The 26169-nt window shown below is 40.5% G+C and overlaps 1 protein-coding gene and 1 long non-coding RNA gene across 2 annotated transcripts in view; both read right to left on the bottom strand.

Moving 5' to 3' along the window:
• The window catches only part of LOC123765941 (tripartite motif-containing protein 5-like), a 335145-nt gene that overhangs the window by 133727 nt on the left and 175249 nt on the right, over window positions 1-26169 (bottom strand). The gene's annotated exons all lie outside the window — the stretch shown is intronic.
• On the bottom strand, window positions 2265-3573 carry LOC138371966 (uncharacterized). The gene is made up of 3 exons (XR_011230592.1): window positions 2891-3573; window positions 2647-2783; window positions 2265-2538 (listed from the first exon to the last, which is right to left on the bottom strand). It is a non-coding gene; the product is annotated as an uncharacterized lncRNA (long non-coding RNA).

Raw genomic sequence — 26169 nt, 5'->3', positions numbered from 1 at the left:
AGAAATGAGCGAAATACTGAGGAACAAGTACGACTCTGTTTTCAGCGAGACACTACACAAACTAAAGATTGATAACCCAAATGAATTTTTCATGTCTATGATACCAACATTAAATCATATATCAGATGTCACCCTATCCCCACTGGATTTTGAAGAAGCCATAGACAGTATGCCTATGCTCTCTGCACCAGGTCCTGATTCTTGGAACTCCATATTCATCAAGGACTGTAAAAAAACACTATCGCAGGCCTTTCACATTCTTTGGGGACAAAGCCTAGATACTAGCATTATCCCTGACATACTAAAAATAGCAGAGATAGAACCACTTCATAAAGGAGGAAATAAGGCAGAGGCAAAAAATTATGGACTGATAGCACTAACATCACACACCATATAAATCTTTGAGAGTGCTAAAAAATAAGATCACAAAATACATGGAATCACAGCATTTCCATATTCCTGGACAACATGGTTTCAGAACAGGGCACTCTTGCCTATCACAATTGCTGAACCACTATGACATGGCACTAGATGTCATAGAAGGAAAAATGCTGATGTAATTTACACAGATTTCGCAAAAACCTTCGACAAATGTGACCATGGTGTTATTGCACATAAAATGCGTTCAAAAGGAATTACCGGAAAAATAGGCACATGGATCTACAATTTCCTGACTAGTAGAACCCAATGTGTAATATTCAACAAAATCAAATCCGGTCCATCAACCGTGAAGAGCTCAGTTTTCCAGGGTTGCTCCAGTACTTTTTCTCATTCTCATATCAGACATTGACAAGGACAACCTATAGTACTGTATCATCTTTTGTAGATTACACTAGGATTTTTATTAGATTAGACAACATAGAGGACACAGGAAACCTCCAACCAGATGTAAATCAGGTTACCGGGGGGATATTAATAGGGTATTAAAAGTATCAACACAGGACAGAACACGAAACAATGGATATAAATTGGATAAGTTTAGATTTAGGAAAGACTTGGGTAAATACTGGTTCAGTAACAGGGTTGTTGATTTGTGGAACCAATTGCCGCGTAACATTGTGGAGGTGGGGTCCCTCGATTGTTTCAAGCACGGGTTGGACAAGTATATGAGTGGGATTGGGTGGTTATAGAATAGGAGCTGCCTCGTATGGGCCAATAGGCCTTCTGCAGTTACCTTTGTTCTTATGTTCTTATGTCTTTCTATGGGCTACAGAAAATAATATGGTGTTTGACGAAGATAAGTTCCAGCTCATGCGCTACAGAAAAAATTAAAATATAAAAATGGAAACCACGAACAAAATGCAGTCAAATCATAACATAGAATGAAAGGGCAATGTAAAGGATTTGGGTGTATTCATGTAGGATGAACTTACATATAAAGAACACAATAAACTACCTGTCACAACTGCTAGAAAAATGACTGGTTGGATAACAAGAACCTTTCATACTAGAGATGCTATACAAATGATGATACTTTTCAGGACACTAGTACTCTCTAGAGTGAAATACTGCTGCACAAAGACAGCCCCTTTCAAAGCTGGAGAAATTGCTGACCTGGAGAGTGTGCAGAAAACCTTTACTGCTAGAATCCACTCAGTAAAACATCTAAACTATTGGGACCGACTAAAGAGCCTAAATCTGTATTCTCTTGAGTGCAGGCGGGAGAAATACATAATAATTTACAAATGGAAAATAGTAGAGGGGCTGGTCCCAAACCTGCACACAGAAATAATATCACATGAGACCAGAAGGCATGGCAGGATGTGCAGAATTCCCCCATTTTTCAATGGGGAAATTCTGCACCTCTGCACCAGCAGAGGTGCAATAGGTACTCTATCAAATCCCTAGAGTGTTATACCTTCCCCGATATCCTTAAAAAAGTAAGAGTAAAGTAGTATATTCTGTGCCAGATAGGCGCACTTAACAAACAATGGGGGGTACTTATCAGACAATGGAATCAGAGGCGGGGAGCCAGATAGGCCCACTTATCGGACAAAAGGAATCAGAAGCGGGGTGACAGATAGACCCACCTCAAATTGTAGTCTACGGTGTGCCCCCACCACATGTCACTTACACTGTGTCATCTCCGTTTAAACACTACACTCATTATAAATATATAGGACTAATTAAGGATATATATATATATTCGAACAAGTCTGAATGGCCCCTCCCTTATATGGGAGTATTTAAGGAGTATTAAATTATAAATCCTCCCCCCCCCCCCCCAAAGGTTAAAAAAAACATCAAATAATTTATTAAATGCTTTATTAGGTAAAAACTACAAAATGTATAAGTAATTATGTTAGTTAATAATTGTAGTTTACAGAGTGCTCTTGCCATATTTCACTTACTACAGCTCTACCCCTCCCCTCCCTATCCCACACCCCCATCCTCGTCTGAGTAGAATTGTGACGATTCCTCATCAGTGAAGAGTGGGGGAAGGTCTTGAGCCCCATCCCCCCCCTCTCTTGGGGGGGTGGGGTGAGTTGGGTGGACACCTTTTGGCTGAGTTTCCTCCTCTCTCTCATCGGAAGTGTTCTGGAAAGAGATGGGGGAAATAATTTATAGTGATTAAAGGTTTTTTATATAATTATATATTTTATTAGAAAAATATTATATTTTTCTCTAAGAACAACTAGTACATACCTCTCCCCCTGCAGGAGCGGCCTTGTGTCCTCTACAGCAGGCGTCGTCAATTAGACTACGTAACAGCATCTTGTTTGGGGCAGACCCCCCACGTAGAATTACTACTCTACAAATGTGGACGGGTCCCAAGAACTGCACTGGAGAAAAACATAAGAGGTGAAATAGAGGATATACAAACTTTTTTTTATTGAGGGAAATAAAACATAAAATAAATCTATTAGCAGAAAGATAGGGTAATACTAACCAGGTCCTTCAAGGACTTCAATCTTCCCCGCAGGTGTTTTTTGAGAGACACCTCCCATTTCGTAGGAGGAAGACAGTCTTCTGAGGGGGGTGGGTGGGGGAGAGGGGTTTTTATAGGAGGCTACACCCCTTGTTAGGTAGGTTGCCTAGCTAACAAAAATATTCTCTACACCACCTATAAGAACCAACCCCTATACCTCTACAAAATGTCCTAACACAATGATGTTTCATAGGAAAATATCGTCTTGCATAAGCAAGGGCTCGTTTATCATTTAATTTTAAAGTAATGCTTGAAAATACATTATGTAAGTAGTGTACTGTTGAAGGCAACCCCAGGTGGCTCACCCTATGAACGAACATGACGCAATACAGTCCACAGGCGAGAGTAAAATCACTCTGGAGTCTGTAGCGCATTCCAAACACCTTTCTTATTTTGTTAGTTTTAATAAATCCTTGAAAATGACGTCCGTAAGTAACTGGCGATATTGCATAACTATCAAAAAAAAACATCCGATGATTAACTTTATCAACATAAATTCCTACCCAATGTCCCATAGTGATTCTGCTATTTGAAGGTAAAATATTAGTTATGAAAACAATAGGTTTTCTTGAAGATATATTTAAATGTTCTATCTCATCAGCATTATAACAACCTAGGTAGAGTGTTCGATCCCCTAGATTATTTTTTAAATTAATATTTATATCATAACAATTCATTGTGTTTTTTTACGCTCGCACGTCACACAGAACAGTTCTCTGCCCATCGATGGATAGTACCCCGGTCGTTTCCCCAAACAGTAAAACCAGCCTGTTATATGTAACACCCCCACCAAATTCAAGCTCCATACGCAAGTTGCCAGATTTCTCCACAGGGAGGGAATCTTTTGTTTGAATGGTGGTTAAGTCAAAGGCGAATATTGATCTTCCCTTATTAAAAGAGTCATAGGCCAGTAGTGAATCACGCTCTAAGCCTAATGTCTTCAAAGTTTCATAATAAAGGCGGGAATAATGGTTATCGAAATCGCCACCAATTCGGTAAATTGCATTATTGTTCAAATACATAGCAATACTTTTCAGCTTTGCATTTTCAAAATATAATCCATTACCTTGGTGAAGACCGGCGAAATAATTCATTGGAACGATTATCATGTATATCTTGTGTGGAATTACTTGCGCCCATGGTTGATCAATTAAGAGACTAGTTTGATTCCCTGCTAGAACAAATGTTTTAGAAATGGTTCTATTGAAAGTATAGGTTATGGGGTCGAGGGATGCTAACAGTGAGCTGTTTAAGGCCAGGTAAGCACTTGGGTAGGGGAACACCCGCGTCACCCATAACTTAGCATAATCCATATGCAGGCGATACTTAGAGCCATCGTCCACGCTTGTATTTAGGACCCAGGCATGGGGGGAGAGCTCCAATCTTAGTCGCATATCTATATTATCTAATATGTATTGGTCTAGGGATGATATATCCAATAGGAGGGGGAAACACATCGACAAACCTTTACTTTTTAAATCACCCATAAATTTTTTATCCTTGGCGGTTGCTCCAGTAAAATAAGTATTTGTAAACTCATTAGTGATTATACCGTCGTCATCTCTCCAGTCCCTACGAAAGCCTCCAATTCTCCCCAAGGAAGACATTTTTGATGGAGGCATGGAGGTAATTAATTTAATAAACGACCAATAATTAAAATTAGTATTTGTTTCAACTACCTGCTCTCCTAAAAACACCTGAACACCTTTAAACATGGTATTTGACAACCCATTCACAAATTCCACATGGTCATCCTCTTCCAATTTTGTGGTATCGTCATCTTTCGTTAAAGATACCTTAAAATCTATAACAATATTAGCTAGATCTAAGAAGGCGCCCTGGGTTCCAGGGATGCGGAATTCTAAGTAATTATCCCGCAAACGTTGATTAATGGGGAGGTTGACAGGTAGAACGTCTATTTGCTGCGTAGAGGCAATTGAACTCTCCACATTACGTATTCTGTTACTTCTAGGAAATTGGTCAATAATACTGGAACTATAATATTCTAGTGGTATTTTGACCCCAGCTCCGCTAGGCTCCCCCATGATCCCTCCGAAAGTTGAAGTATGACTGCTTACGTTAGCGAAAACACATCATTTTTATACCCAAGGCCTCGTTTACATTTTTTATTTTTATTTTTTCGCCTAGAGAGTCTTTTAATTTTACCTCCCATTACCAATTTCTTTCCCACACTCTTAAGAGCATCAATACCGTGAGTTCTCAGAGCACTTTTTACATCCCGTTTACCACTGCTTAAATCACCAAGGACATTTTTCCCAAAATCGATGGCGCTAGGTGTTACAGCTTTCATGAAAAATGGTATGGCCCGTCGAGCAATACCAGCCAAGGTCCCAAAGAAACCTCCACCAGATCTGAGATAAGGCGCTTGGAATGTGTGTATGTCATTCATCGCCCCCCCTCTCATCCCATGTCTCCTAGGGGGAGGTGCGAATATCTCCCCGAACTCCCCCTGGGAGGGTGGGTGGAACGGTATTCGCATTCTGAGGTCTCTTCCTATAATAACCTAAGTCGAGGCTAAACACTTCTTTATATATATGTTGCTATACCTTAGGGCGGATATGTAAGACCGCCGTAACCGACCTCCCATCTTCAAAACTAACCATTCGACCAAACTGATCTGTTATTTTAATGCTAACTTTCTCCAACGTGTTAGTGTTTAATGTTTTGTACACTAGAGGGTGAGCCCCTCTAGAATATGAGTCATGATAATTGATTGCATCTAAGATATTTACAATCTGCCCTCCGTATCGTTCAGGCTCGATGACGTCACTATAAATGAGTAAATAGTCACAACCCCCGTCAATGTCTGGGGGCGATAAGGCCACAGTCTTGGAGGCTGACGTAATGTCATCTGTTTTTGCTCGATAAATGGTGTATTTGCGACTGCTGTCAAAACCAAGTACATTAGCTATTCTGTGTTTAAATTGAAAGCTGAGAGAATTTAATGAGCCAGTACTTCCACTGTTAAGAGTTGAAGCTAGTAATACCCTCTCTACAGATTGGTCATAGGTGAGGATTGGTTCTTTATCTGAGAAGTATATTTTGAAATCATCCCTAAAGCTAAGCTGCATGTCGGTGGTTATTTGTCGACTAACCACGTCTGTAATGAATTTGATGTTTCTTGATAATATGTTGGTTTTTGGGTGGAAGGTGTATATGAGGTGTTCTGGACTCTTAGAAAGAGTTCCACGTTTAAAAGTGGCATAGATATCTATACCAGAGTCCTCCTCATCTTTGATGATGGCATTAATTCGCCTGGGGAGGAGTATGTTGACTAAAGCCACTTCATGTTTAATGGAAGGGTTTAAATGTAGTGTTGGGATGGTGTTTGTAAATGCTGAACTCGTGTTGTTGTAAATATCTCCTTGATCGAGACTGGTAAGATATATGTAATGTTCTTCCCCCATTGTCCCGTTATGTACTGAAAGGCCAATATACAGGGGATGGGTTTTTGTAAGAAGGGAGAAAATAAACAACATAACTTATATTTTATTTTATTAAACTACTTAAAGAACTACAACAGGTGAAGATTCCCACACATTTTTTAAGAATAGTGATTAACCACTCCCCCCTCGCTACTACTACTGCTGGCTGCTGCTACCTCCACTGCTGCTTCCGCCGGGGCTACTGTAGCTGCCACTACCTCATCTTCTTTACTGGAGTGGTGGTTACAGCTTTCGTTGTTTTTTCGGGGGGGAGGATAACAGGAATATTTCCTGCGACTCTCCATCGAGGATGGAGTCGATACGGCGATTCGCCCCCGTTTCAAAGTCGAGGAGTGGCTCAATCCTCCGTTTAACTGAGGTTGACGTTGTAGGGGGCGGTGGAGAGGTGGCGGTGGAGGTGGAGCCGTATTCCTGAGAGTGTTTCTTCTTCCTGGGTGTGGCTGGTGGTGCTGGAGGAGTAGAACGAGAAGAGGTTCTTGGTGTGGTACCACCCTCTCCCACCACGGCGTCGAGCGTTATAGTAAGATTATCAGCACTTGGGTCGTCGAACGGGAGGGGTGCCACTGATGGGGTAACAGCGGCAGGTCGTTTGAGGATGACTAATTCTTTGTTGACTTTGGCGAGTTCTTGATGAAGAGACAGCAGCATGGGTCCAATGTCCTTGTGCCAGTTGACAATACCGTCGCGGGAAGCCCCTAAGCCGTAGGGTACCACTAGTCGAGTCATGGTTGGGGTTGCCGCCATTAAACTGCCCACCTTTGTTAGGCTCATCTTGAGCCAGTATCTGCGATTCTTGGCGGTATCCAGGGTAACATTAGTGACGTAGTGAGTGTCGGCGGAAGTCTGCACTTGTTCCTGGGCTATTGGGTTTGACTCGAAGGGGGCTCCTGCCCCGAATGCAGAAATCAACCCCACAAAAGTGGGCCTGAAGTAAAGGACGGGCTCCTCTATGAGATCTTGTCCGTCGGAGGGGAGAGGGGCTATCTTCACAACAATGTCCCCCGGGGTAGACCGACAACGAATTATTGCCCTATTGGCATTACCCAGTCCTTCACGTTCCACACGGGCGTAGGAGAACGTCTTCCAGATGACGGAAGCCAGTCCATAGGGTCGCACAACAGCAGCTGCCAGATCGTAGATGATGACGTCCCCCACCCCAAAGGCGTGGGAGTCAGTGATATCGTCGCTGACGGTCTTGATACAAGCCAGAGACATGGTGAGAGGGCGGGTGTGGGGAGCTCGTCGTCGTCAACTGTAGTATAGTGTTCCAGGAGCGGCGGTGGGCGACCTTTAAATACACCTGTGACCCACCTGGGGGGAGAGGGGTGAAGGGGTGTGGGGTAGAGATCACCTTATGTGCCCATAGACACTCCGCCCAGACTCAAAGGCTGTAATCATATCACGATGTTGGAAGGTTAATTTTTCCATCTGCCAAATCTCTGTCTGGATCTCCTGAGATGAATACTCCTCATACCTTTTCACCGTTTCTCCAAATGACTTAAAAAACCGTTCTGGGGGAGCACTCAACACAAGACGGTCATAACAATCCCATAAGGCATATATCAATCTACTTTTGTGTTCGACAAACTTGTAGTAACGTTGAGTAGCAACCAAACGCTTCAATAGGGGAGATTTTTCTCCCTCCTCTACTGCCGCAGGGGGGGTAGAAGCTCTCTCCATGGTGGATACACAACTGAATATAAAGTCGTTTAAGATGTGCTTCATATAGGTTTTTTTTCAATACGGTTCCCAATGGGGCCTCCTATGGATACCCCTACCCCCTTTTAACTGTGATCTGGCGCGAGAATTACGTATAAAGGATGGGTCTACACCAGCCACCTTCAGTAAAATCCTTACATCTGCCTTGTCACCCGTCCTAAATTGTCCCTTAGTAAAGGCTATAGTTTTAATTATATCTAAAATATTTAAATTTTGCACAGGCTTTAATAAATTCCCGCGACTATCCCATACCACCTGTTGACTGTTTTGTTCAAACATGTTCAATAATGTTTTGACGTGGGGAATTTCCCCTATTTTAAAATACACATTTATTAAGTTGTCCAGACTTGGATTTTGGGGTGTGGTGGTGGTGGCTTTGTGGCGAGTGGGCCCAGCAACAGCTACCCGCATCTCAGGCGGTAGAATGGAATGTATCCTTTTTTTTATTTGTTTTTTTAAAGGGCGACGGTCGCACCTGTCCCGCGTTTTTTGTTGAAAGAAGCCCGCGGCGGCGGGCACCTGCGCGGCGGCCGGCGCTGCGGGGGGGCGGGCAATATCTTTTAAAGGTTGTCTGACCAGTCCCCCCTGTCTGGTAGGGCTATATCGTTCAAAGGAGCTACCGTGGCAACACCGTCCACAAGTTGTTGTTGCTGGAGGGGGTGTGGGGGGAGTGTCCACTCCCCCCACGCCATCATCACCACCGCTAGAGTCACAGCCAAGGTGCTTACAGCCGCCACCAACATTATTAGCCGAATTGTCCCATTTGCTTTCGTTTTTTAAAGAGAAGGACTTATTTCCACCTCTACCACTGGTGGAAGAGGGTGGAGCCACCTCATTAAGAGGCGATGGAGTACTCTCGTTTTTATTAAATAAATATTTTTCGGCAACGAGTCGTGGTACTAGGCAATATTCTTTCACCATTTTTTTCTCTTCTTACGTAATTACTTAATTAGAGAGGAAATTAACGATACAGCCAAAGGTAACAGAGCTGCCAATATAGCACCACCTCTCCTAGAGGTTAAAATGATTTTCTTTTTGTACAATGGAGTTTTCTTACGCGCCACAGAACGAATGTCTTTCTGATACCTCTGTAGTCCATTAATTATCTGAGGTTGAACTGGGATGTTTCGTTTCAGAAAATTGGCAAAAATTTCACAAATTGATTCAATTTCCTGTCGTTTTAAAGCCTTGATTAGTTTATTCCGCTTCTTGGGTGATAAATTGTTTAATAAAAATAACAGTTGATGGTGTTTCTCTACGAGAGAGTCCTGATGAACTGTCATTTTTTTTTTCAAAATTTGACGATGTCTTGAGCTTTAATCCAGCAATTGCTGGAATCTGGGTACCCTCTCCACTTGACGAAATATTCTCTGTGTCCTTTCGATGTCTTCTTAGACTGTAATATCGTTATGGGGAAATAGTCTGGAAGCGTTGTTGAAATCAATTCTTGCTCATAAAACATACCACTGATCGGCTCGTTGGTTAAATCTTTGACTTTATAGGTTGGAATTGGTTGTGTTCTATCGATATGAGACACTTGAAATATTTCTTCTGTATTTTGGGGCCAAAAGCCCTTGTGAAATGTATTCCTTCGCTTTGCTAGTCGTACATACTGCCCAACCTGCAGTTGTGGACTGATGGAAGTTATGGGGTGGTCATTGTTTAAATACATGACCTTAAACTGTCTTCGTATATCTTCAATGTTTTGCAACTTATGGATGGCATGTGGAGTATTTTTTAGTATTCTGTGGAAAGTGTGGTTGTATACATTCACAACTTTTGGAAGGATGTGAATGTATTGTAAAGAATTAGCCTGGGTCATATAATGATACAGTTTATGTTTTAAAGTTTTGATGGCCCGCTCCACTATACTAGATTTCATTTCCGAAAATACACTATATAACTTAATATTTTTCTTATTCAGATAATTTTGAACAGTCCTGTTGTAAAATTCTCTACCTCGGTCGGTGAATATTCGTCTTACCCCGTGAAACTGAGAGGTTTCCTCTAACACCTTCTTTAGGGCAGCTACCACCTCTGTTGAATTTTTTGTTTTTAAAGTTTGAGTCTGCATTAGGCGAGAATAAACATCGACACAAATCAAAATATATTTTACACCACTATTGTATTTTTGTAAACTACAAAAGTCTCCCAAATCACAGGCAATTATGTTGCGGGGTTTAGGAGCTAATATTTTTCGCCGAGGAAATCTAACTAAATTTCTTCTGTGTAATGTGTAAGATCGTTCCCCACGGAGAAATTCCCTCACATCTGCAATACTGATGCTGGTGTCTTTAAGTCTGGCAGCCTTATACAATTTTTGAATTGATCCTGTGAAACCACCCGGGGTAGAAATGTCATTGTAGATGGAGGTAAGAATTGACCGTTTCTGCGTCGTTAAAGGCATTTTTTTTTTTTTTTTTTTTGATCACATATGATAAACAATTTCACACTGGTCTTCATTGACAACCCCCGTTCGTAGTTGTAATGTCTCAGGAACTGTCAGATCAACCAATAAATAGCCATACTCTCTCTGGGATATTGCCCGTCGGTATATTTCGACGAAATTATTAATAGTTTTCCGCCCATATAACTGTCCACTTAAAATTTCAAGTTGGGTTATGTCTCTCTGCTTCATTAATATATAATGGGTACAATTCAGAGTTATTGTCCTAGCATATTTCCCCTGGGGAAACAAATTTTGACTAATTAGAATTACAGAAATATTATCGTGTCTGCCTCGGGTGAAGATATTGGCTATAATTGGACTCTGAATGGCTTCCAGGTATAAGTCATCAATTATATACAAAACTGACTCATTTGAAAAAGGATTCTTATACTCTAAAGGGTTAATCAGCCCTTGGGAGAGAGTAACCTTTTTTTTCAAAATGGGGTTCTTTGAAATAGGATGATCAGTATTATTTGCAGTTGACACTATAATTTTTGAGAATTTCCCGTGGTATTTAACACATAAATTTACCACCAGGCTAGTTTTCCCAGAATTGCTAAATCCAGCTACAAATATTCTCGCCGGTTGATGAAAAATATTAAGTTGGTCGTCTGTGGCAGAAGTACACTCCTCCATATTTTCCTCATAAATGATCCAATTACCTGTGGGACAGCCACTTATATATATGTATATATATATATATATATATATATATATATATATATATATATATATATATATATATATATATATATATATATATATATATATATATATATATATGAGAGTGGGTGAGTGTGAGTGAGAGTGTGAGTGTGAGTGTGAGTGAGTGTGTGTGTGAGTGTGTGTGTGAGTGTGTGTGAGTGTGTGTGAGTGAGTGTGTGTGTGTGTGTGTGTGTGTGTGTGTGTGTGTGTGTGTGTGTGTGTGTGTGTGTGTGTGTGTGTGCGAGAGTGAGAGTGTGAGCATGTATTCACCCCAAGGAGCGCCACCCTCCTCAGGACAAAGGCGCCCCTACCTGGGTTTTTGGGGCTCCCATTGAGATGACCTCCAGACGAGAGAAAAAAAAAAGTTCTCTATAGCAAGTCTAATCCTTCTCTTTCACACAGGAGCTGTGAGATGTTGCATGTATTGTGTATTCACCCTCCAAGGGGTACCACCCTCCTCAGACCATAAACAGCCTACCTGGGTTTTTTTTGCTCAACTCCCATAGAGATGACCACCAGACGAGAAAAAAAGTTCCCCATAGCAACCCTAACCCTTCTCTTTCACACGACGGGGGGAGGGGTTGTGAGGTATTGTATGTGGCAACACCGCCCCCCACTTGATCATCAAATATAAGGACACCACACGCCCCTCCTTCAGTTAGTTAGTATACATACAGTTTGTGTTGAAACCTTCCACTCCCCATCCCCGTCTAGACTAACATGTAAGTAAATTAATATCTATTTCATATTTGGAGATATATATATATATATATATATATATATATATATATATATATATATATATATATATATATATATATATATATATATATATATATATATATATATATATATATATATATATATATATATATAAGAGAGAGTGGGGGTGTTTTGAGAGAGGGAGAATATATATATATATATATATATATATATATATATATATATATATATATATATATATATATATATATATATAAATATATATAAGAGAAAGAGGGGTGTTTTGAGTGGGAGAGAATATATAATTATTTATTTTATATATTTTTTTTTCCTAGGAGTGGGGGATAATGTCACTCCCAGGTGATATTTGCAACATTTGTGGTTGGAGCTCATCACCACAATTCGTGCATACAACTTATTGCTGCCTCCGCTGTGGGGAAGCTGTGTGTGTTCAATCTAGTGGAGTTCACAGGAGAACCTGTGGTGGAGGTAAGCCCTTATTTATTTATTTATTCGTATTTATTTCAAATGAGAAATATTGAGATGGTTTCCCCTATCTTCATGGGGGTGTGGGGGCTGTGTGAGTGAGAGTGTGTATATTTATGAGTTATTTCCTTGTTAGGAGGTAAACATCACCGGCCTACCGGAGAGAGTGGTTTTGTATGCCTCATATGTGGTAGCGTCACCTCGAAGCCTCACCCCACTTTCACCTGCAGCAGTTGTGGGGTCACTTTGTGTGAGCACTTACCTCTGAACATCTACAATCATGTCCCCAAGGTGAGTGAATAAACCCTCTCTCCAGTTTTATTATCTTAAGAAGCTTTCTTGAGGCGTTATGTCATGGGGTTTAGTAGAGTGTGATGGGTGTTGCCTTTTATTATTAATATTATTATTATTGTTATTATTATTATTATTATTATAATTATTATAATTATTATAATTATTTTTCAGGGGTGCTTCAGAGGCAGGTAAAGACATCTCAGGGGCAGGTAGGAGAGGAACTTCACCCCAAAGCCCAACGTAACAATAGCCCCTTAGGTGGTGGCGGGGGTAGACAGCCCTTTGAAAATGGGGGGGAGGAAGAGATGAGTGATGATGGTGGTGATGGTGATGATGATGGCGGTGGTGGTGGTGACATCCCTCAGGCAGGTCCTAGTGGTCTTAGACCCCATGACAACAATCGAGATAGAGATGGAAATTCCTCAGAAGGGGAGGATGTTATAGACATCCCTCACTTAATTAATAGGGTGGGGGCCCTGGGGGATCTCTTTACTAGAATGGAATATTCCATCCCCCCAGCCTTTGCCACAGATCCTGTAGGTCTTCTAAGCAACTTTAGAGAACTATTCTCTAACGAAATAGAGAATTACATGAATTCTCTGGCGGGTCATGGCAATTTTACTTCATCATTCAAAATCCTCCTTGAAGTGAAGGTTACACTTTTAAAGCAACGTCTCACAGAAGATGATGACTATAGGGAACACTTCATAATGGGTGATCTTATTGATAGTTGGGTGGGATATATGATTACACGTCTGGAGGATCTCCTTTCAGAAACAGAGGGGAGTGGTTTTATATTATTTAATGTTGATTTCCTCAAAATCGTTATCTGTAATGGTAGTGTAAGGTCAGTTTTGGGGGATTATGTCCCTTATCCCCCCTTTCTAAGGGGGCGACACGAGGTCTTCAACCCAAACCCAAATGGTAACAATGGAACATGCATTATTCAATGCATTGCTGCTTTTCGGGCGTCACAACAAGGATGGAAATGGAAACGTATAGGAAGACTTGTAGAGTCTCACTCTAGGGTTAGGAAAATGGTCAAATACGAGCAATTATCTTTCCCTCTCTCATGGGAGGATATCTCTAAATTGGAAAAAAGGAATAAACTCTCCATTTTTTTGTATTCAATTCACAAACATACAGACGGTGCCTATCATGTCTCTCTTTGTCGTCGTGGTAGCAGACAGTACTCAGACATAGTTCCATTATTATTATTGGGGGAGTCTCATGTAAGTCTTATTAAAGACTTAAATAAATTTTTACGGAACTTTACCCGCAGCCACAGGCGAAAGACAGTCTTCTGTAGAAGCTGTCTTTCTGAATATCAAAATTCTAGTGAGCTGTCTCACCATTCTGTTTCCTGCGACATCACGCAGAAAATGATTTATCCCCAGGAGGGGGACACCCTTCATTTTAAAAATACAGGGAAAGGTTACCCCCCTTCCCATGTAGCTTATTTCGATTTCGAGAGTGTCCTAAGCACTGAGGATTGTCTAGGTTCTGTTACAGCCATACATAGACCTATAGCATACAGCTATATAATTGTTGATAGGAACCACTCCGTCATTGATAAATTTACTTATTTTGGGGGGGACAGCGTCACTCATTTCATGGAGCGAGTTGCCACCAAATGGGAAATAATCAGATCCACCCTACCCAAATATGAAATAGACATGTCTCTTGAGGATATGGTTCATTTTAGGAGACAGACTCACTGTCAGTTTTGTGAGGCGGTATTTACACCCACCAATTTCAAGGTTCAACATCATGATCACCTTAGGAAAAAACTCAATTATATTGGAGCTCTATGTAATTACTGCAACCTCCGCCACAAGAATGCTCTAGAGAGTTTAGTCCTAATTGCCCACAATATGTCTTATGACATGGGCTTAATTTTGAGGGAGTTTGCCATGGGTTCAAATATTAAGAGCAATATCCTCATGAGGCAGGGAACTAAATATCTTAAGGTAGAAATAGGCAACCTTAAATTTCTTGATTCACTGGCTTTTATTACGGGCAGTCTTTCGTCCCTAGCAAAAACCCACATTGATTCAGGCAGCCCCTTAACATTCACTCACTCAATGATAGAAGGTTTACCCGAAGAGAGTCACCACCTACTCTTAAAGGGTAAGCAGTTTTTCCCTTATGAATATGCCACAAAAATCAGCTGCTTTAATGATGCAACACTCCCCCCTATTGAAATGTTTTACAGCTCCCTAAACAAATCATCCATCACTTTGGAAGAATATAGTCATTCTAAATTAGTATGGGAGGCTACGGGATGTGAGTCATTAAAGGATTATCTCCTTGTTTATTTAAGGTGTGATGTCGGTTTACTGGCTGACATTTTTACTCACCATAGAGTAATTCTAAATGATATATTTTCCTTAGAGATGACTCACTACTGTAGCCTTCCAGGCTACTCCTATGATTGCTTCTTGAAAAGTAGCAAAATATCGTTGGAGTTAAGTGCAGATGTGACGTTGCACAATCTCATATCACAAAACATACGAGGGGGTTTTACAACTGCAGTTAGGAGTTATGCCAGAGCTAACAACCACTATGTCAACCCATCTTTTAACCCCCAGGAGGATAGGTCTTCTTTCTTACTATACCTCGATTTCAACTCCCTTTACGGGAGTTGTATGACTAAGAAATTACCCTATGGTGGTCTAAGAAGGTTGTCATCTGATGAGATGAACTCCTTCATTAGCGAAGGGAAGATAATGACAGAACAGCCATTCTCTTCTAACAAAGGGTACTGGCTATTAATTGACACCAAACATGTGAGACCTGAAATAGCTAGACTAACAGACGATCTACCCCTTTGTTTACACCATAGGGGAATAAGTATGGAGGATATCTCACCATTTAGTAGGGGACTTCTGGAAACAAACAACATCACACACCTCCCCAAAAAAAACAACAAGTTGGTAGGGGATCATCTCCCAAAGAAACATTATTTCATATCTCTACACCTCTTACAGTTATTTATTGAGATAGGTCTTGAAGTAGGGGCTATTCATGCCATTTATGAGTTCCACCAGTCTGATTTTATGGCAGAATTTGTTAACACCAACGTTAACAATAGAAATGCTTCCACCAGTAACGATAGGAAAACACTCTTCAAATTACTGACGAACAGTGTTTTTGGTAAAACACTACTGAACCCAGCCCGTTATGCCATTGACACCAAACTAGTGACTTCAGCTAGGGTCTTTTTACGAGAGGTGAAGAATCCTCGCTTTAAACGTATGGTGCATTTAGGTGACAATAAATTATTGTCTGTCAGTTCCAGACCATTCATTAAAATTACTCATCCTAATTACATTGGGTTCCAGATTCTTGAGCTAGCAAAATACAGTTTGTACCATTTTTGGTACAGGGTACTTAAGAACCACTATTCAGATAGGGCAGCACTGATATACAGCGATACAGACAGTTTCATCTTCAGTTTAATGACTGAAGATGTCTTTAACGAGATGGGGAAAGAACCCCTTAGATCATGGATCGATACCAGTAACTTCCCTGAAACTCACCCCTTGTATGATCCTTCTAAAAAGGGTGTTTTAGGTCTTTTAAAGTCAGAGGTTTCAGATAGACACATCCTTGAAGTTGTAGCTCTCAAGCCCAAAATGTATAGTTTGCTGTTGCACAACAATTCAAATTCCATTACCGCTAAGGGTATCCCCCGCGCTGTGCAAAGATCTTTAACTCATAGCCATTTTAAAGAAACCCTTCACAACAATTCAGTAGTAAATACTTTTCAATACTACCAAATTAGGAATTTAGGAGGGCAAATGGTCACCACCCATAATACTAAGAGGGGTTTAAGTGCATTTGATGATAAACGCTATTACCTAAATAAATACAAAAGCCTAGGCTATGGCCATCCAGACATACCACCTGACCCCCACCCATCCACCTCAACCCAAGGGGTGACCGCTGGAAGTGAAAGTGATGACGTCATCGAGCCACACGGTGAGGAAGGGCGACACCCTTCCAGTGAGAGTGAACGCTATGACGACAGTAGCCCCCTAGGAGAGGAAGTAGAACCACAACACCTCTTTCTCCCTCTGGATGATGACTCATCGTCATCATCACCCCAGGAGGGGGGGGAAGACCCCACAACAGACCTGTGGGCACGGAGGAGGGGTCTAGTTAGACAATATTATGGGGGGGAATTAGATTACGACTACGTTTAAGCCACTATGTACTTTTGTTAATATATTGTATAAAACAAGTGTTATTTCTTTTCACCCACTTTTATTTTGAGTATATATATATCCTATATAGCTCCGGACATATATGCACATAGTCCTGGAGGGGCCATTCAGACTTGTTAGAATATATATATATCCTTAATTAGTCCTATATATTTATAATGAGTGTAGTGTTTAAACGGAGATGACACAGTGTAAGTGACATGTGGTGGGGGCACACCGTAGACTACAATTTGAGGTGGGTCTATCTGTCACCCCGCTTCTGATTCCTTTTGTCCGATAAGTGGGCCTATCTGGCTCCCCGCCTCTGATTCCATTGTCTGATAAGTACCCCCCCATTGTTTGTTAAGTGCGCCTATCTGGCACAGAATATACTACTGAGTAACGCCAGTTCATAAAGGAGGCAATCCAGCAGACATAAACAATTATAAACCAATATCAAACCTACCCATACTATCAAAAATATTTGAAAAAATTATCTACACACAACTCTATTCCTACTTCATAAAACTCGACATACTTAGCCCCTGTCAGTTTGGCTTCCGCTCCCAAAAGAGTACCAACGATGTAATTATTAGTCTCTTTGATATAATTTACTCAGCCCTTGACAAAAATGAGTTTCCGATTGGACTCTTCATTGACCTGAGAAAAGCCTTTGATACTGTTAATCACAACTAACTCTTACGTAAACTCCATCATTATGGAATCCGTGGCCATGCCCTGGACTATATCCAATCATATCTTAGTGATAGACACCAATGTGTAACCATCAATGATATAACCTCTCCCACTCACAGTATAAGCAAAATAGACTGAGCATACGCAAAAATTAAGAAAAGAAAACAGCATACCCTTTACATTAAAGAAAACGAATTCATCGTTTCGGGGAGAATATTCTAGGGAGGCTAGCCGGTAACTGTAACAGCCCGATAAGTGCAATTATGTACTAAATACATAAGTATGAAAATGTACTTATTACATTTAGTATTAAAATGTACTGTCTATTCGGAGGATGGGTTGTATATATATATATATATATATATATATATATATATATATATATATATATATATATATATATATATATGGCCGGTTTCAAGTTCATGTCGACTAAGACCTTTTGTACGATGGTACCCATGTATATATATATATATATATATATATATATATATATATATATATATATATATATATATATATATATATATATATATGTCGTACCAGTAGTAGTAGCTTCTCAGCCTACTATGCAAGGCCCGATTTGCCTAATAAAAGTTTAGGCAAATAAAAGTTTTTTTTTTTAGCCCCTGTTATCCACACCGAGTTCAATATCTTCCGGAAGAGGCAAAACCACCAAAACTTCGTTTAGCATCTTTTTGGTGCACAACCTCTTCGTGGCACAGATAACTCCCTGATCCATAGGCTGGATGAGAGAGATTGTGTTAGGAGCAAGTGCCATACATGTTATCTTGCCATCATGTGAGGTTAACCTTCAAACCGCGCATATCATATATAAATGATATCAGTGACAAAACCTAAACCGCGCACATCATTTATATATGATTTCGTGTCTAGCGCTATAATTTAAACGCCCCGCCTGGGATAGGGGCAGCTATAGTACAGCCACGACCGAAAGTTGCCAGATGCCACCTAGAAAAAAAATCCAGGCCAACATTCTTGGGTGTTACAGCGTCAGTATTGAGCAAGCCACCAAGGCTGGCGCACGCAGCACAAGCTCACAGCACTGCTGTTCAGCTTGTGATCACAGCATCGCCTACAAATACCATAATATAAATGTAACCCGTTCTCGCAAATTCGTAAAGTCAATATTGACTTATTAACTACGTGTATAGGTGATATACTAAACATAATAGATACCCTTAAAAAGATTCATAGAAAACACCGACCTTACCTAACCTTGTTAGTATCTTAAGATAAGCATCTTATTGCTTCGTAATTACAATTATTACTTAACCTATACCTATTATAGGTTAGGTAATAATTGTAATTACGAAGCAATAAGATGCTTATCTTAAGATACTAACAAGGTTAGGTAAGGTTGGTGTTTTCTATGAATCTTTTTAAGGGTATCTATTATGTTAAGTATGTCACATATGCACATATTTAATAAGTCAATATTGACTTATTAAATTTGCGAGAACGGGTTGTATAAATGATACTGCTATTATTTAGCAGTGATAGTATTACTGAAGCCCCCTGACTGTGATAAAAGTGACCAGGATTCTGATAATAGCAGGATTGTGGTGATATTTAGCGCTGTGCTCCATGGAGGGAGGAGTAAGGCTGTGGGAGGGAGGGTTGTGGTGTCGTTTTCTGACTGTGTGTGGCCACCATTTATTGACTGCACTCACCATACCAGCTTAGTGGTTCGCCATGGTGAACACAAATGTAGATACTTATATATAACGTGTGTATAATGTGAGATAACAGCGAGAGGAGTAGGTTGGGAGCCGCCATTTTGGTGAGGGAGGAGCGTCGTCTGCACGACTTGGCATGTTGTTTACTGATGGCCACTATGATCTTTGGGCACCATACCAGCTTATTTGTTCAGGTATGGTGAATAAAACAGGTAGATACTTATATATAATGTGTGTATATAGCGTAATAACACCACAAACAATATTGATGGAGGACAAATATTAGTTCGCCTGGCCTTGAAGGCGGCCGCCAATCAGCTGACTGTGTGAGTAGCTACGTCTTTGTGTCTTTACTCACCATACAAGCTTAGATGTACAGTTATGGTGAACAAAACATGTAAATACGTATATATAACGTCTGTGTACAGTGAATAAATACAGAAAGAGTATTGTGGGAGGTGAGTGAGGTGGTGTTGAGGGAGGGAGTGGCTCGCTGGTGTTTGGCGATCACTCCTCGTTGCTTTTTGACTCACAAGACCAACTTAGTAGTTCGTTATGGTGTACAAAACATGCAAATACTTATATATAACCTGTGTATATAGTGTAACAACAGCAAAACTATTTGTTTATTGTTTTATGAACATAATAATTGAATCACTAATATGCACACCATAATTTTGAGTACAGCATTGGTTCACACATTTTATAATATAAATATACCACAATTCACTGTATGGAATAATATTACTGCAAAAAAAAACTAAGAAAAAATCAATCAGACATTGAAATAATTAGGTAATAATATATTTGTGGCAACTGCCGTCTGATAGCTCGGGCGGAGTAGACCTCGTCTGGCAAAGGCTCTGCCAACGCCCCTTTTTTGCCACACTTCCCTACCCTATTGCGGCTAAAATATGCCACCTACGATTTTTTTTTTATTTTTTCCGTGATCAGGGAACAAAAATGAACACTTCTATAAGACGAAAGAATTTTTTGGATGATTTTTTTTTGTTGCGCCTGTGGGTGTGAACTCCATTTGGGCCCCTAGTGGTTTGAGGGTTAACGTGTCAATTTTGGGGTGGGCAGGTGCATTATCAAGCAGCAGCAAAGCCCGAACTTCACTTGGCCTTACTTTGAATTTCTTAACTTGATAGGCACGAACTTCCCTGTAGAACACGTCATGAAACCAGGAAAGAAAGATCTGTGTAAACCATGCATTTTGTGAGTTATAATAATTGACTGGCAGTCTGTCCATGCAATGTTGCAAGGCTCTTGATTTATTTGATTTGCCAACAATTGCACACGTGATTCTGTTTGTGCCGTCGGCTATTGCACACATCATGGCCGATAGCCTGTCCTTGTTGACCTTACGGCCTGGCACACAACCCTCACTCCTCATTGCTAGTTTTTTCTGGTAAACTCCTCCAACACAGCCCAGTTTCACCAGCATTATAAATTTGATAAGAATATAAATTATTTGCCAAAATGTATGCTCTTATTTTCTCTTTAAATGGTTCTACACTGCTTTCATCTGGACTCATTTTTTCACCGACAATTTTCCTCTTCTCAATATTGTGCCTACCCTTGAACCTTGCAACTCACCCTTCACTCTTTTCGAAATCCTTTATTCTAAGGCTTGCAGCATTTTGTATTTCTGGGCTGTGAATTGTTACGCCAGCTGTGCGGTGCTGAGCAAACCATTTGTACACGGCCTCATCCAACTGTACATGTGTCGAAGTTTTCATAGTCTTTCTACCACACCCTCTGCTAGTGCTTGCACCTTCACTTTCACAGGTTGAAATGACTTTCATAATTTTCTCTTTTTGTTTCCTTACATCAGAAACAGTACTAGTGCCTACATTAAATTCCTTGGCAACACTTGTCATGCGCCACTCTCCTTGGCCTTGTGTTACATGAGGTTACAGTTAAACAGCGGGGGATCATGCTACTGATCCTATAACCTCATGCCATGTGCCATGGGACTTCACTCCCTCCACTAGGGTATTACATATCACCTCAGGGAGCTCTCCTAGTCATGCCTCAAAACCGGTCACCACTTGACCTTGGACTCAAGGGGAAGAGGAGAAGGCCCAGCCCACACTACTAAACTTGGTCCTACAGTATGTGACTCCCCCACCGGGCCTGCCCACCTATGTGTGCAGAGAATTTGCCGGACTTCCGGCCGTAGCCTCACTTCCACCTCTTCTGGTCGCCAGCTGGGTAATTCTCTCAGCGTCCCAGCAACGCCGTTAGTTCGAATATAATATATTTACAGCAGCCTAGGACCGTACTATATGCTGCCAATACTAGAATTCAAATGTACAGTCATGTTGCCATCTCAGGGTCACTCATTAGGGAATGCTAGTACCAGTGTTCAAATCTCATGTCGTGTTGCCAACACAGGGTCTCTCTCTGTCATGCCAGTAACAGTACAGTATAATCATGTTATTAATCACAAAGCTCAATGAGATGGAGGTTATACCAAAAGCAGTGATAAAATAATAAAAAGTTTACTCAAAGTAAACTGCAACACACGAGATACATGTTATTTATTTATTTATTTATTTATGCATATACAAGAATGCACATTGGGAATGTGAGGATACATGATATGGTAATTACAGTCTTGTAAAGCCACTAGTACGCGCAGCGTTTCAGGCAGGTCCTTAATATAAGAAAATTTTAAGGAGGTAAATACTTGCAAAATTTATAGACAAAAAATTATAACAGTTACATGGAATGAAAAAAAGAAGATGAGAGAAAATTGTAGGTACAGTATATTAAAGCACATAGGTAGCTAAGATTGATTGCAATAACAGCTTGAATGGTAGTTGACAAAAATTGGTAGGCACAATACAGCAGAAACAAATATAAGATTGATTGCAATGACAGCTTGAATGGTAGTTGACAAAAATTGGTAGTCACAATACAGCATATGGCTAGCACATAAAAGAAGACAGCAATGAACACAATGATAAGGTTGTTTGATACTACATAAAAATTAGTAGATTGGGTAACACTAGGTACAGAGCAAATTTAAAGCTCAGTGTAGGAAACTAAGAAGATGAAGTTAGGTACTTTTTAGTTTTGCTTTTAAATAAGGCAAAAGTTTTACAGTTTTTCAATTCACTAGGGAGTGAGTTCCATAGACTAGGTCCCTTAATTTGCATAGAGTGTTTACACAGATTAAGCTTGACCCTGGGGATATCAAAGAGATATTTATTTCTAGTGTGGTGATAATGGGTCCTATTACATCTGTCCAGGGAGAGTTTCAGAGCATGGTTTGCATTTAAGAACAGGGTTTTGTAAATGTAGTTGACACAAGAGAATGTGTGGAGGGAGTTAATATTTAGCAAGTTTAGGGATTTAAACAAGGGAGCTGAGTGTTGTCTTAAAGCAGAGTTAGTTATTATTCTGATAGCAGATTTTTGCTGTGTGATGATGGGCTTATGGTGGTTTGCAGTGGTAGACCCCATGCACAGATACCATAATTAAGATAGGGGTAGATTAGTGCATAATATAGTGAGAGGAGAGCAGAGTTAGGAATATAATATCTGATTTTGGAGAGTATACCAACTGTCTTAGAGACTTTCTTAGTTATGTGTTGAATGTGGGTGCTGAAGTTGAGTCTCTTGTCTAGGAATAGGCCAAGAAACTTGCCATCATTTTTATTACTGATGTTAATGTTGTCTATCTGTAGCTGAATTGCATTTGATGATTTGCTTCCAAATAAGATGTAGTAAGTCTTTTCGATGTTTAATGTTAGTTTGTTCGTTGACATCCATAAGTGGTCATTTTTTAATTCATTATTCACAACATTATTTAGTGCATGTGGGTTGAGGTCTGAATAGATAAGGGTAGTATCGTCAGCAAACAATATAGGTTTGAGAATATTAGAGACATTAGGCAGATCGTTTATATATATAAGAAATAGAAGAGGTTCTAAGATACTGTGGTACTCCAACGGTAATTTGTAGAGTGGAAGAAGCTGTATCTTTGATGGTTACATATTGGTGTCTGTCACAAAGATAGGATCGGATGTAGTCAAGGGCAAGGCCTCGGATTCCATAATGCTGGAGTTTAAGTAAGAGGTAGTTGTGATTAACAGTATCAAAGGCTTTTCTTAGGTCAATGAAGAGTCCAATCGGAAACTCATTTTTGTCAAGGGCTGAGTAGATAACGCCAAAGAGACTAATGATTGCATCGTTGGTGCTCTTTTGGGACCGGAAGCCAAACTGGCAGGGGCTGAGTATGTCGAATTTTACGAGGTAGGAATAGAGCTGTTTGTAAATAATTTTTTCAGATATTTTTGATAGAATGGATAGATTTGATATTGGTCTATAATTGTTTATGTCCGCCGAATTGCCTCCTTTATGGACTGGCGTTACTCTTGCTTTTTTTAGGATATCAGGGAAGGTGTGACACTCTATAGATTTGTTGAACAGTAGTGCTATGGTGGGGCAAGGGCATGGGAGGCTCTCTTGTACACAATGGATGGAATTTCACTCGTGTTCCCTGCCTTGGTTTTTAGAGAGTGTATGATGGACACAACATCTGCCGGGCTGATTGGTGAAAGGAGAAGATAGTTTGGATAGCTGCCTGAGAGATATGTGTTAATATGTGTCCGAGTCTGTGGGATTTTACTGGCAAGATTAGAGTAGTGTAAAGTGCGACTATGGCGACGCGCGCCACCTGCCCAGGTGGCACTCTTGAGTGCCAGCTGAGCAGGTGTCGCGCGTCGTCGTAGTCGCAGAGGGTTTTTGGGGGGATTTTCCTGGAAGTTTGGCATGTTTCGGACGCGTGTGAGCGTCTGGTGTTACGGTATGTGGTCAGGAAAGAGAGTAAGTTATGTTGTTGGATGCCAGGTGGTGCGCGTCGTCGTAGTCGCAGCGCGTCATCGTAGTCACAAAGGGTTTTGGAGGGGAATTTCCCGGAAGTTTTGGCACGTGTCGGACGCGGTCTTGAGTGGTGGGTGAGCAGGTGTATCGCGTTGCTCTAGTCGCAGCGCGTCGCTCTAGTCACAAAGGGAATTTCTGGGAAGACGTATGAAAATACAAGGATAAGAGTGGAATATGAGGAATGAGTAAATGAATATGTATGTGTTTGTCATAGACTTAATCCTGTGTGACGATAATAGTTTGATGATCGTGAGTAGAGGTTGAGGGGATCCAACATAGTGGATATGTTGTTTGGGGAGGGGAAGGGGGGGGAGGAAGAGGAGAACCCCCTTACCTGAGAGGAACGCCTGGACGTCCATTAGCTTCCCCCTACAGGAAGTCGTAAGTGGGAGAGGAGGGTAAGAGAGCGAGAGAGCACCCTCCTGCGGAAGTGGGTCATTCCCTTAAAGGGTTTTCGTTGTCTTAAGACCAGACTTGGAGCTGTTCATCCCGCCACGGTTCCCCATACACTGCGATTCCGGTAAGGAGGGGAGCGAGGTACATACGACAGACCCACACCTGTCAGCCATCAATCACTCCCACCCCTCATCCCCACCCGCTCCCCATACCATCAACCATTGTTCTGTGCAATCCCCTTTTAGTATTATTTCTGTTAAATATGTGTAAGCTATATCGTAACGTGACCAACATGGTGAGAGCAATAAACGAGGGAAAAGTAAACACATTATATATAAATTTATTTCTTTATTAAACACTTAAGCGATTTACAACGATAATAATAATAATAATAATAAGACTTCTTCTTGGTGGTTTAGCTAGCAGACAGATGGAGAAAGGCTTTCATTCAGTCCATCGAACCTTCCCACCACGCTAGTCACCAGTCAATCTGTAGAAAGGGTTTAGGTAGTAGACAGACCGATTGGGAGTCATTCATCCACTCCAACAAACCTTCCCGACACGCTAGTCAATCAGTCAATCTGTAGAAAGGGGAAAAGGTTATAAGTTTTGTTGTTGTCAATGTTGTAAACATAAATACAGACATTATTATGTTCATCATTCAATCCTAACATAAAGTATTACTCACCCTACTATCATCCTAGCCAACTTCGTCACACAGCGTTTCACACTCAGCATCACTACTGTTTAAGCAGAATGTTTGCTTACACACAGGCATTTTCATCTGAGCGTAATTGAATTTCAACACTTTTTCATCATTCTTGCGAAATTGACCATATTTAAACGCTTCATCAAAGTGAAGCAGGGCGGCCTCTAAGCCTAGTCTGCAAAAATGATATGCAAAATAAACGGCGTAATTCCCACAGAAGTAACTATTCAAGGATTGAATCCTTTTCTTCATAATATATAGGGTATAGTCTTGGAAGTAAGACATAAACTCTTCGAAATTTCTTGAATAAGATCCTATTGCAGGATTGGCATAGCTGTCTAGTATAACTATCTCGCTTCTACCTTCATCCTTATTTACATAGAATGTTATCCAATGGCCCATTTTATTACGAGAACCCGACTCCAGAGTGTTCATTATGAACACCACAGGTCTTTTTTTATGTATTTTTATCCATATTTTCCGTACGTCATCAGCTAGGAAACATCCTAGATAGTCTACCTTATCACCTAAATTACTTCTGATAGCCTCATTTATTTCCAAACAATTCATATTAGTATTTTATCCTCGCGTATCGCAAATAACGCGACAATCCGCGTTAATGCTGATCACACCTGTTGTAGACCCATAAACTAGAATGACTTTATTTCTAGCCACTCCGCGTTTAAATTCCAAAGCGATCCGCAGATTACCACTTTTTTCAATCGGGATGGTGTCATCTATATCCTCAGGTTGTAAATTAAAGGCCAGTATGGTTCCACCATTCACATAT

This window comes from Procambarus clarkii, chromosome 37 (assembly GCF_040958095.1).
Source record: "Procambarus clarkii isolate CNS0578487 chromosome 37, FALCON_Pclarkii_2.0, whole genome shotgun sequence".
In the NCBI taxonomy this organism is placed as follows: Eukaryota; Metazoa; Arthropoda; class Malacostraca; order Decapoda; family Cambaridae; genus Procambarus; species Procambarus clarkii.
The sequence above is the reverse complement of the archived record's forward strand: the minus strand, read 5'-3'. Positions and strand labels throughout refer to the sequence as shown.